The sequence below is a fragment of the Uranotaenia lowii genome, chromosome 3, assembly GCF_029784155.1.
Source record: "Uranotaenia lowii strain MFRU-FL chromosome 3, ASM2978415v1, whole genome shotgun sequence".
NCBI lineage: Eukaryota > Metazoa > Arthropoda > Insecta > Diptera > Culicidae > Uranotaenia > Uranotaenia lowii.
The window spans coordinates 149,192,377-149,206,251 of record NC_073693.1 but is presented as its reverse complement, the minus strand read 5'-3'; positions in this window follow the sequence as shown (position 1 = coordinate 149,206,251).

Below are 13,875 nucleotides of genomic sequence, written 5' to 3'. Positions count from 1 at the left end.
GTTCGTTCCACCAACCTAAGCCAAGCCCATGAACGGAGGAAGAAACTGATAAAAAAAATGTCAACCATCAACAGATCTACGTAGATCTACGGATTTTAAGCACTTCTACGCATCTACAGATCGATGTTCAAAATCTACGGATTTTATTCGAATAAAAAAAAATGTAGGGATTCTGCTGTAAAACGAAAATTCTATCTGACGACCAAAAAAAACGGAAATCAAGTTTCGTTTTGCCAAAATCAGTACATTTTTCGTTTTTCGTCGAACCTACGGATTTGAGCGGTTTGAAATCTGGCAACGATCACCATCAACCATCCTTTCAGTTGCCGTTCGGCAACGAACGCCTGCGGACTATATCCGCATGACACTCGGAAGCAGAGATGCCTATGCGCCTGATTTTTCAGAATTTGCCTGATTTTTCGAGGCGCAGCCTGACAACCTGATAAGCCATTGAATTTCCCTGATTTTTGAAAAAATGCCTTATTTTGCCTGATTTTTGCGAATGTGATGGAAAAATGGAAAGTAAGGAACTAGATTATGTACCATTGCTGAAGTGAAAATGTGGCAAAATCAAAGCAATCGAAAGATTCCGGTTAATTCTTATTAAGGGGGGGGGGGGAGGTGGGTGGCAGAAGGTTTCACGATTTTTTTCTAGAGCTATCGTTCAAACAAATGTATTCAAATTTATTTGCATTATACAAAGCATTGTTAAAAGAACATTTAGTAATTTTTTCGTAGAAAAATATTGAAAAATGAGCCGGTGACGGAGCAATTTCGAGGATGAAGTTTTGTGTTAACAGATTATCACCGCTGGTTTATGATTCTAATTTAATGATTAATGGCATTTCGGTGAAGTATACATTCTAACAGGAAGAATTTCAAATGAAAGTAATGAAAATTATAGACGGATAGATTAGATTAGGAAGCATGAAAGGTGTTGAAAATGAGCCAAGAGCGTGATTTGAGAAAACTTCTTGTCGCACAAGACCATTTGTCCCACATCGTATTATTGTCTAGAAGAAGCAAAGTCGATAGGCTGACTTTGCATTGATCTATACAATGATACATGGATGGATCGAAGCACGTGTTTTTCGTACCCCGATCGGACGTACGAAAAACACGTGCTTCGATCCATCCATGTATCATTGTATAGATCAATGCAAAGTCAGCCTATCGACTTTGCTTCTTCTAGACAATAATACGATGTGGGACAAATGGTCTTGTGCGGCAAGAAGTTTTCTCAAATCACGCTCTTGGCTCATTTTCAACACCTTTCATGCTTCCTAATCTAATCTATCCGTCTATAATGTTCATTACTTTCATTTGAAATTCTTCCTGTTAGAATGCATACTTCACCGAAATGCCATTAATCATTAAATTAGAATCAGGATGAAGTTTTAGAAAACAGGATTTGCGGTGGACACTGTATCTCAGCACAGAATCATCCGAAGTCAAAAAATCAGGGCAAAATATATTTGATACATGTCCTTCTGGACCCCAACGTTTTTATTTAACCTTAAAAAATTTTTATGAAATTTTTGTGACTGTTTGAAGTAAAAACTACGATTTTTCACTTAAAAATCCGCCATTTTTTATCTGTAAAATCCCCCTCAAAGTAAAAAAAACAAAAAAAGAAAAACGTTGGGGTCTGGTATTTTATGTGTAGAATATATGTTCCAAATTTGAAAAGAATCGGATAAGTAGTTTTCAAATGACGATGTCCACGGACTTTAAAAATGTGCTTTCGAAAAAAAAGGCGTTTGAAGTTTCTGCTCTTGCTTTCTTGCAGTATTAGATAGGGCATATAGTCTGAGATACTGGCCCTCATCTATTTTCATGTCATCCAAAAGAGACAAGATACCAGAAAGAAGAAGAAGAAGCAGTATTAGATAGGAGGACATAAAGGCCTATAATTTTTACAGTTTTGCTTCAATTGACTTGAAAATTTGACACAACATTCTTGAAATGTTTTACAATAAGAAAATGAAAAAATAAAAAAAATCGTTTTTTTGAAAGTGTTAGACCCTACCCCCCCCCCCCCCCTTAATAAAAAAGGAATTAAAGGGAATCTTTCAATTGCTTTGACTCGCTAGAATTATTCAACCAAGTAGGCTCACAACACATATAAGAGTGAAAATGGGGAGCGACGACCAAAAAAAGGACATCACTTTGAGCGAAATTTCCGTTACTTTGACGTACTCTGGTTTTTATTTCACCAGTCCCTTATTTTTGAACAAAAATGTTGGCTACCCTGCCTACAACGGTCTCATACAGTGGTGTCAACCTTCCAGATTTTTTCTGGATCTTCCAGAGTTTTTTTCAGGTTTCCAGACTTCCAGACTTTTACATTATTTTCCATACAATTCCGGACTTTTTGGTCTGGACATAAAATGTTCTAAGAAACTACAAAATTTAAAATAATCTTGGTATAATATGATAGGAAATGATAGGAAATGAATGAATGAATTATGAATAATGAATTCAGAAATGTTTGAAACCTTTTAATAATGGCAAACGGTTCGAAGATGTATGTTAAATTGAGAGTCAACCAAACACGTAACTGATAGTGACAGGAACAAACAATTCGTGTCTATCTGCAACATTGAGATTTGGCGACCAAAAAAAAGGTCACCGCTTTCCAAAGTAAGCTATCCAGATATCTAGACATTTTCAGACATTTTTGCAAAATCTTCCAAACTTTTTCGAAAAACAGGTAACAACCCTGGTCTCAGATCGAAACTGAGAGGAGAGACAGTAAACAAACCGACAAGAAGCCGAATGAAGTAAAATTGTGCTGCTTTACTTTTCGTAAATGAAGTGAAGTATTGTAATTTCTAAAAAAGGAATTTCACTATAAATGTTTAAGTTTCTTATAAAAGTAAATATTTTCAGAGGCCTAAAGATGGGTGAAGAAAAGTAACCCGAAACGTTACGTAAATTTAAAAAAGTTGTATCACTCACCGAAAAAACTCAATAAGTAAAATCCGTATACCTACAAGTAAATTTAAAAGCAGAATTCTGGAAAACAGCTATTGGGAAATTATGCAAAAAATGCGATTTTTATTTAAATATCTATTACTTAAATTGAGAGAGAAAGACTTTGCCCTACTCTTAATCTATGTGGTTTATCTATAGGTGCGGACAAGACTACCGTTGCACGAGTGTGAGAATCAGTTTTTTCAATGTTTTGATTGCTACGTCACAAACGTTCAAGTGCGTCTCGACGTTGGAGTCGCCTTGCGACGACAGTTTTTATACGTGCTCGATAATATGATCTCGAGCATCGATTGGAAGTTATGAATAATCAGAATGTGCTCAAAGTCAAATCACATGTTCAGTATCCTTCCGTGCAATAGCGATTAGACAATTTTCAAATGATTTAAAAAAATCTAACACCTCTTGTACTGTGTGTACATTTTGAGTCGTTCAATTACGAAATTCGTTCGAAATCCCGAGATACTGGCACTATTCTCTAAATCAAACTATGAGATCTTTGAACTGAACCTGAATACAGTATGTGAAATTTTGATTTGCGTTTTAAATCTGATATGGAAAATCTAAAATGTGTAATTTTAAACCTGAGCTCTTAATCGAAATGTAATCATGATTTTTGCATAGTATATTGGCACCGGACTTTTTATAAATCAACTTTTTTATAAACTCACAATAAAAAAAAACTCTGAATTTTTGAAACAAAAGCTTTTCAAAAAAAGAAAAAAAAGTTTTCGTTTCAGTATCTTAAACATACCAATGATGCTATAGCTTTTTCTATAGGGACTTTTTACCCATCGTTGTCGTTGGTTCCGATTTCAGGAAACGTTTTTCTGGACAAAATTTTGAGAGCAAACGAATTATTTGGCAGCTGAATCCGTTAAACTATTTCGAGAACCCGAAAAATGAATTTAACAATTGCAATCTTAACCGCATCAAGAATAATTTTGCATTCACAACACGACGGCATCTCGAAAATTTAGTAACATTCTATCATGGTAACGTCAATAACAAACATTCTGGATCGTTGCTACGGTTTCATTGATGCGTTGAACTCTTGCCACCGCGACGGCGTCGTGTTACGTCACAATCGCTCATAAACAACTGTATGAATACAACGAACTAACACTAAAGTTTTTAGTTGACCCCACCTATAGATAAACCACATAGACTCTTAATAACTTCTCTGTCATAACTTAGAAGGAAATGTGTGAAATAACTTTTGGATTAAGAAAAAATAAACAAGTCGAGCAATCGATGCATCATGTGCATTAAAATTAGATTCGAAAAAATAGATTCTGCAGTTCATCTAGTACAAATGATGTCTTAGTTCCAAACAATTTTGAGACTAGCTGAGCGACTGCTTAGAGCTACTCAAATGAGTTTGAATGGAAAGAATTGGCTTCAAAAATTTCGATTCTGAAACAAAGCCTATTTTTAGAACACCCTTATTCATATGTTTATGACTCTTCTTCAAATTTTCTAAAAATACTTCAAAGGTGGTACATTGGATAGCTTTTATGTCTTATGTTTTGTACTTCGTTCAGATGTCATATCCCAATGGCTGTGTAGCTATCAAAAACTACTCGTTTAAACTTTGGAAATATAAATATTTTGGATTGTATCTGAAATACGACTGTTCGAATGAATCTTCTTAAATTCAATATTCTGAAAAGTCACAAATGTTAAAACGTCAAATTTGGTCAAACAGTAGTTCAAAAGTGAAGGTCAATGGTGAAATCCCTATTTCTGAACGAAACTCTATAAATAACGTTTTAAAAGAGTTCAACGAGTACGACGTCATATTCCCGAGAGATGACAAAAATGCATAGGATTGACGTGAAACGTCAAAGTGGAACGCATGCATGATGGAAATGTAATCGACTGTGGAATTAATTTTATCCTGTTTTGAGGGTAGTTGGAACCTATACTGATTTATTCAAGTAAGCAAGCAGTCATTGATTTCTTCCTAGTACTGTAACGAAAACATGAATTTCTTTGAAATTAAAGCATTAGACGCTGAAATTTCTAGAAACTTTTTTTTAAATGCTAAGTACTATACTAAGGCTCTGATCAAAAATTTAACAAACCTTATTTTTCAACAGAAACCCGTGAGCGCTTCGATTAGTCAATTTGTCAAAAAGGCATTTCCACTAAAACTCCAAACAAAATTCTATCGCTAATTAATCAAATAGGTTGGGCTTAGTAAAGTTTTGCAATAAAATATTTTCATACTTGAATGTGCTAAACCAAACATCACTTCTCACATAAGTAAATGAGGATACAAAGTACGATTTCAAATGTTGTGGTGACATAAGACACGTTATTTTCTAATCTTTGTATGAAAATGCTTTTGATTCTATCAACAATAAGCCTTAATCCTCGAAGTTTCACTCTAAAATATAGTGCGGTATCTCAATGTTTACCCCGATTATATGCATCCACCCTGGAAAGGCTTTCAATCTATTCTCTATGTACCTTCAAAATCAGATTGTTCCTGCCAGCAAGTCTGGGTAAACACATTCCCCCTCGCACATTACGCTAGAAATTATGTCGCAAGGACAGGCAACGACAACATCCATCCCTAGCAAAACAAAACAGGACACAAATCAGGGGAGCGTCTGCCCGGAAGGAAAATACTTGGGCCTGAAGTTTTGCGCTTCCTTGCACGTTCCTTAGGCTGCTATGAGTTGAAGATTTAATCCTTCAAAGAAGCAGGCCCATCTTGTTATTCTTCCTTAGACGTTGTCTGCGATACTACTTGGAAAAGTGGTGTTAAAAATCGATTAGCAATTATAATTGATTTCGCAAAAAACGGATAAGTCCTTCCAAGATTATTCTGGCGTTACGTACAATTTTGATCCTTTTCGGTAGGTTTTCTTTGTTTACACAAACATTATGTTAGTAAACTTTGTGAAAAAAAAAATTTAAAGTGTTGATTTGTTCATTAAAATTTACAATACCATACTCAATCTCAAATTTACGACTTTTATATTTCTTGTAGTTATATCATATCAGTAATTTTCAACCCAAGATTTATTTTTATTTTAAGATTGCATTGAGTTAGCCCTTGTTGTAAACAATATCAAAAAACAAACACGTGTTCGCTAATTATGCGTTCTGCGTCTGTCTAGTAAAGTGAACAGAAGTCACACGATAAAGTGTGTTTTGTGATGACTATGTGATGACAACTTAATGTTCTGAACCGAACAATACTGTGAAAGGAAATGTTAGGTGCTCAAGGCATTCTGTTTCTACTTGTTTCTTAAATTAGAATAAAGTTTTCGGTTTTCTACAAATACAATTTTAAATTTTCATTGTATTTATTTTGCAATTCATATTTGCTGTTTGCAATTAACTCGGTTTCATACAAGTAGAAAAATTATTTTAAATCCAACTTGTAAAACTTAATAGATAACATGTGTTTACACAGAATTGATCACAACTTAATTTTTTGTCTTTTTTTGTTGTAAATTTTATTGAGTCGCTTAAATGTTAACCTACTTACAGTATGCTATTTGTAAGAGCTACACAGCCATGTCATAACGAAGGCACCCACGCTTATCATCTGACTGTAATAGACAGACCTCTCATTATCACCAGAGCAGACAATTTGTGAACAATGAGACAAATAAACCGCATTCCAGATAAATTTGCATCATTTGCAAATGCATACTGTTCCCGGGAGGATATGAATGATTTTCATTTACTGAATGTGTAGGTATATGAGAGTTCATTTTATATTTTATGGATCCTAAAATCTGTTAAAAGCAGCAGATGAGTTGTATTGTTCAAAACTCATCTTTTCACACAGATTAACGGAAATAATTCTATTCCTAATTCTATTCCTCTATTCCTCGCAGGCCTTTCATTACGTCGTATGAAACAAAATGTGAACAAAAAGGTTTATTACGAAAAAATACAAAAACTGACATAAACTAGTCACATATTCTATTCAGTTAGTATATTTGTAGCCTGGACAACATATTCTAAATGTGAAATACAAATTTGAAAGTTGTTTTGATATCTTTGGCAACAGTTTTCTGTAAATTCTTGAGATGTGTCATATGACGTAATGGAAGTTCACGCGAGATTTAAGCTATTTATGCCAAAAAAAAATACAAAATAGGATTTTCAATAGTTTTTTTTGGGCTTGTGATATAGCTCAGTTGGCAAGTCTGTAGTCTCCTGAGCCGATGTCCGCTAGTTCGAGCCCAAGAGTACACATCGAACACAGTTGTACCGGAGAGTTTTTCAATAACGATCCGCCAACTCCAACGTTGATAAAGTCGCGAATGCCATAAAGATGGTAAAACGACTATAATCTAAACAAAAAAAAAATAGTTTTTTTTTGTTAAAATAGTGTAAGTAATGAGATTAAAAATTTCCTTATAATCATAAGATTGTTTGAGGAACCTCTTGGCTAAATGAAACTATTATGGTTTTGTAATTGATAATTGAGTTTTTGATGCAACGAGGAGGCCATGATTCGTTGGCAACGGACGCGTTTAATTTTCACTCCGTCAGGGAAAAGAATATTTTTTAATATTGAGGTGGTTAAATTGATTTAAAACTTGAAAAAAAAAAATAACGTACTTCCAAATGTGTCAATCTTTAAAACTGATCGTCAGGAAAGTAACAGTCTCCCTCGGCGAAGTAAAGACTTTGAGCATTGTTTTTCTTAGGTGCTGTGTAAAGCGGGAATCCGTCAAGAGCTGACTGGAAAGTTGAATCGATGATAAAATTTCAAGGCTCAAAGATTATTCGATAAGTTCGTTCCATAATAATTAATTATTAAATGTTAATTGAAAAGAATTATTTTTTTCTGGAAATTTTTTATGGAAATCACCAAGCTTTCAATCCATTGAGTATCTCAGATTTCTACAGTTTCCAGCATTTTCTGGCTCAGTTTTTTCCTAAACGTAGTCCTTTCAATCAATGGATTTTGCATGGTTTTAATTATATTGTGTTTTTAAAGTCTATTTTCTATTTCTGGTGGCTTTTCGTTCATTTTATGTTTATCACCAATCACCCATATTATCTTTGTGACTCACGTGCGCGTTTGTGAAAACTGTTCGGAGTGCTGCGATTGGAAAAAAAGGTGCGATGGCATACGCACTTCATGTAAGGTTGCCAGAATTATTTCCACTCCCATCCGGGCCTAGCAAATCCGGGCATTTTTTCAAAAAAACCTGGCAAAATCCGGGCATGGATTTCAATTTTTCAAATCCAAAACCCGGGCAAAAACCGGGCAAAATTTAAATGTTATTATATATAAAAGCAAAGAGAAAAAGGAAAAAAAATTTAATAACTTATTAATGTAATTGCAGACTTCCAAAAACTTTTTGGAACACTTAAATATTTAGAAATTTATAAAAGTAAATCAGCAAAATTATTTGAAACAACCGTTGAAAATTTCCATACCGTTAATCGATTTTGCTGAAACTTACTCAAAAACTTTGATTTTTTTTTGGTTTCTTCTTTGGTTCTTCGTGCAAATTGTGAAAAAATCCGGGCAATATCCGGACTTTTTTCACGATATCCGGGCAACCGGGCCGGACCGGACTTTCTCGAAATTTTGCATCAAATATCCGGGCAAACCCGGATAAAACCGGGCAATCTGGCAAGCTTAAGGGGGGGGGGGTAGGGTCTAACGGGTATAAATAAAACACCATTTTCAGGTTTTTTTTTCTAGAGCTATCGTTCAAACAAATGTATTCAAATTTTTTGCATTATACAAAGCATTGTTAAAAGAACATTTAGTAATTTTTTCGTAGAAAAATATTGAAAAATGAGCCGGTGACAGAGCATTTTCGAGGATGCCTTTTAGAAAACAGGATTTGCGGTGGACACTGTATCTCAGCACAGAATCATCTGAAGTCAAAAAATCAGAGCAAAATATTTTTAATAGATGTTTTTCTGGACCCCAACGTTTTTATTTCACTTAAAAATATTTTTATGAAATTTTTGTGGCTGTTTGAAGTAAAAACTACGATTTTTCACTTAAAAATCCGCCATTTTTCACCTCTAAAATCTCCCCAAAGTAAAAAAATCAAAAAAGAAAAACGTTGGGGTCTGGTATTTTATATGTTGAAAATATGTTCCAAATTTGAAAAGAATCGGATAAGTAGTTTTCAAATGACGATGTCCACGGACTTTAAAAATGTGCTTTCGAGAAAAACGCGTTTGAAGTTTCTGCTCTTGCTTTCTTGCAGTATTAGTTAGGAGGAGATAAAGGCCTATAACTTCTACAGTTTTGCTTCAATTGACTTGAAAATTTGACACAACATTCTTGAAATGTTTTACAATAAGAAAATGAAAAAATAAAAAATCGATTTTTTTAAAGTGTTAGACCCTACCCCCCCCCCCCCCCCCCCTTAACTAAATGCATTTATTAGCTAGGTTGAAGGAGGGAAATGAGCGTTCAAAGAAATTTTTGGCTCCGTTATTTGTAAGTACAAAAGTTTGTCTAATAAATTCTTTTATATTTACCATACCATCTTCTCAAATTTTGAATTTCTTCCAGTGTTCCAGTTGCCTGCGTCCAATACTGCACAGTACGCCAGGCCTAGTAAAAATGAGTAGTAAATGTATTTTACTACTCACCGGGATGCTGACACGATCTGGCTATAAATGTAGGGGAGAGTGGGGTATCGTGGGCCATGGGGAAACGTGGGCCACTTTTAATATCTCAGATGTGTGTTGAGATGAAAATCTCAAACCAACTGTCATCGTCGTCGCTTTACGTGAGCATATATTCCTATATGTTGTTGACTGAAATATGCATCATATGCTTCTTTTATTTATCAAACTAAAAGAGTTAGAAAAATTTAATTACATAATTAAAAAAACACCCGCTAATTTCATCGATGGGGAACCTAAAGTGCATAACAATAATATGCTCATAGGCTTATGATCTTAGTTTTGTCATGATCTTTCACGTGGAAAAGGAATTTTTGATGAAATAGCAATAAGTCACACAAACGCAACCAATTTGCAAATCATAGCTTGTGGGGAATCGTGGGCCACACATCATGAATCACCTGTATTTTTATGTTTTCATACACATTCAGAACTTAAAACACGTTTTACCAATCTGTAAAGTTTTCTTATGCCAAATGAAGAGTTATGCAAAATATTTTGTCCATCCTATATAAGAAATTTTGCCAAAACGTTCTCGAGCCAGGTTTTGGAATCTATGCGATCATACACAGCTCTCTATTTTATTTCATCATCTGAAATTGCTTTAAAATAAAGAAATGAATTAGGAAACCACAGTTTTGGGTCAACTTATAAACTTAGCATGTTATTTGGTCAATTTGGATTTGGTGGCCCACGATTCCCCACCATTTTTCAAAATCCTAAAAATATTGCTTTTTTTCAAACAGTCAGAATTTGGGAAAAAATAACTAATTAAAAATTAAAAAAAAATACCTTGTGATACCTTGAAAATGTAGAAAACCATACCATTTTTTATTTTCATTTTATCTTTAATAATAAAGAAGTTATGGAACAATGAAAAAAGTGGCCCATGATTCCCCACTCTCCCATACCATAAGCATTAGCATGATAATTCAGTTGTACAGTTGCATTAAAATTGTTTGAACTGTTTTACAGTACTGAATTATGCTAAAAAAATGTGAAAAATGTGAGTTTTGAGTGGGTAGTTTCAACTAGGATTGGTCGATCTTGGACGATCTCCGGTAGATCGATCTTTTCAACTCAGATGTCAATCAGTGTCATCTGTAAAGCATCTAGTCTAAGCTTTCCAAAATTGCCCGAATATTTAATTCAACTCAATTTGGAAGTTGTTCGGTCTGGGCCGTTCGCGGGGATTTATTCATCTTATTCGTAAAATTATACCGAAAATTCAAATCGAGCTTTTCTAATGTTTCATTTTTGCGCCCAAAAAACAAATTTTATGCCCAAATTACGATTTAAAATCTGCTGATAGGTTTTGATAAAAAAGACAAATTTTTTTTCATCAAATAATATGGGAATTTTGGGAATTTTGAGATGAACATTTTGAATTTACATGCCCGTATTTTGCCAGGTTTTTAGATAAAATAGCCCGGCCCGGATGCACGTGGGAAAAATTCTGGAAAACCTACTCAATTTGATATCGGAGTTTGATTGGCTTTTGTTATTCAAAAGTTTTTCAACACGACTCCAGCAAAGTATCTTTGTTGCTAAACACCCATTTTTTAAGGAAACTTTGACTTTAAGGTCGGTTTCTGAAGACCACAAAAATCAGATCACAATTTTTTAGAAGCATCCGATAGTAGAAACTTAGATAAATTCAAAACGGTATTGTTTAAGAAAACCGTTTTCAAAGTTTTGATTTTATAACCAAAACAGCAATGACCCTAACCGGATGATTGGCCTTTTTCTGCTGGGTAACTTTAGTAACCCGATTCGAAAATCTTAAAATGGGAAACTGTAGAACTTCCACTTCAAGAAAAATCAGAAAATTTCATGTATTTAACTCCAATAGTTTCTGAGATATCGCAACGAGCATAGGATGGTTTACTGCTTTCAAAATACAGGATGAAAGCATCAGTTAAATTATTACTTTTGCATCGTCCCGGATGATGATGTTGTTTGTTTATTCAGACAAAGTTTTGCCCTGCGCAAGAGGAGAAAACGAAAACGGCATAAGAGCAAGTTGTGTTGAAAAAAGTGGTAGAAATTTTGACACTTTTAGCACATTTTGAAAACTTTTCCATTCAAAAAAAATTTCAAGATCTATCGCCTTCAAGTATTTTTACAACACGTGTTCTATTAACGAGCCTATAGTATATGGAGTCTCTTTATATCACATACGGCTGAAATAGAAACAGTGTTGTACAAAATTTAAACGCCTCAAGATCTTGAAAAGATTTTTGCATGGTAAAATTTTCAAAATGTGCTACAAGTGTAAAAATTTCTATTACATTTTCCCAACACCAGTGAACTTGCTCTAAGTGATGCTTAATAATATTTAATATCTCAACGAAGTATCGGGGTAGTACCCCTTGGTGAATATCTCAACGAAGTAGTCTTTGTTCATCATTTTGACATTTTAATTTTTTCTCATATCGAAAAGTTGAAGAAGGATTGTGAAGCGCATAAGGATTTGTTTTTCCAGTAACCTATCATTAAAATTTGAATTGAATCTAAGTAAAAACTTTTTCTTTTATTTCTTTTCCATTTTAGGAAATTTTACATGAAGACACATGAACTAATGATTTCTAAACAACCGGATGTGAAGGTTAGTTTTTATGCTATTGCGATTTCTGCTAAATTAACCGTTTCTTTTCACTTGGGGAGAGAGTTCACTGCGACCATTTAGTTAATCTATTGTAGTATTATCCCTTGTTACTATTTTTCTTTTGCTATGACACCCCTGCACTATTATTTGAATGGCTTGGGATATAGCTCACACAGCTAAAAATATTTCCTGTAAAATTACGCAAATGTCCTGTAACAAAAAGGAGCAGGACATTTACCGTAATTTAACAGGTCGAAAACATGATTACGTGACATTTAATTTTCAGTGTACAACTTTTTTACAGGACATTTGCTGTAATAATAAATGAAACTTCGTTAACTTTCAAGGAAAACAATTTAAAATTACAGGTTTTGTTAGTTACAGGTGATTTATTTTAAAGGTTGCAGTTTTCAGTAACACGTAATAGTCAAAAAAAAAATCTGTGCAGTTGGCAAGTCTGTTGTCTCCTGAGCAGATGTCCGCGAGTTCGAGCCCAAGAGTAAACATCGAACACACTTGTACCGGATAAGTTTCATCACCTCTTGTCTGCAACTACGATTCTCTACCTCCCCGTGGTGCTAGCTGGGGTGCGAGCAACCTTAGCGGAGATCGGGTACCCAACCCCGGTGGATGCTCTGGCCGCATGCAGACTGAGTCAGGGGCCTTCGTACGCGTCTGTTCTCCATGTCAGGGGCGGCGTGCGGAGTGCAACAACGTCCTGGTGGTGTTCGGGACCAAAACAGCAACATCACGACGGTCCTCCTGCGAGATAGTGGGGTTAGCTGCGGGCCTTGCGAGCCCGTGACTACAAAAAACATTGGTTGGCTTTTTAGACTGTATTTTTGCTCAAATCACACCATCGAAAAGGTTCCAAAATCAACTGTAACAGCACTCAAATTCATTTGATCAGTTTCACTCAACTACCGTAATACGACATTTTGCTCGACTCGACAGTGATTGGAGTCGAACCGAGTTACTCGACTCGTTTTATGTATTTTTTTTGTTACAAGATGGAAATTTGACTTCAAACCATAACAGCCGGGTGTTTGCTGCCGTGAGTGGGTTCGTCCCACTAAAACCACCTTGGGCTTCGTGTGCCAGTTGTGCCCCTTGGTTTCACCCTATGATACTACATCAAGGGGTAGGGTGTGCTCATGCACTTATACATCTCACCCTTTTCCTCTTTCTCAATTTTTCCTCAATTTCTCCTTGATCATCGTTCTGCTTTATCTTTTTTCTCCTTCTCCTTTTCCTCTATTGCCAACTTCAGACTGGTACGGAAGACCCCGAAACGTGTGCCGGTTAGGTAACGCTTCATAATAACTCGCGCCCGTCACAGCAACCACTTCCGCAGGATTTCTAACCACCAAGGCATGGCCGATTGAGAAACTACCAAGCTAGAATCCCGACATGACTACCCCGAATGGTATCTTCGCTTCCTTTTGCTGCAGGAACGATCGTAGCTGAGTACGTGAGACCTTTTAAGTCCCACCACACGACTCGTTTTATGTAATAGGGCCCTATTTAACCGGTCACAAATAAATCCATTACCCAACTTCTGCGAGTCATTTTTTGTGTGTAAAAATAATTGTTTCGTAAAGCAGGCATTAAATAATACAATTTGTGGAACATCT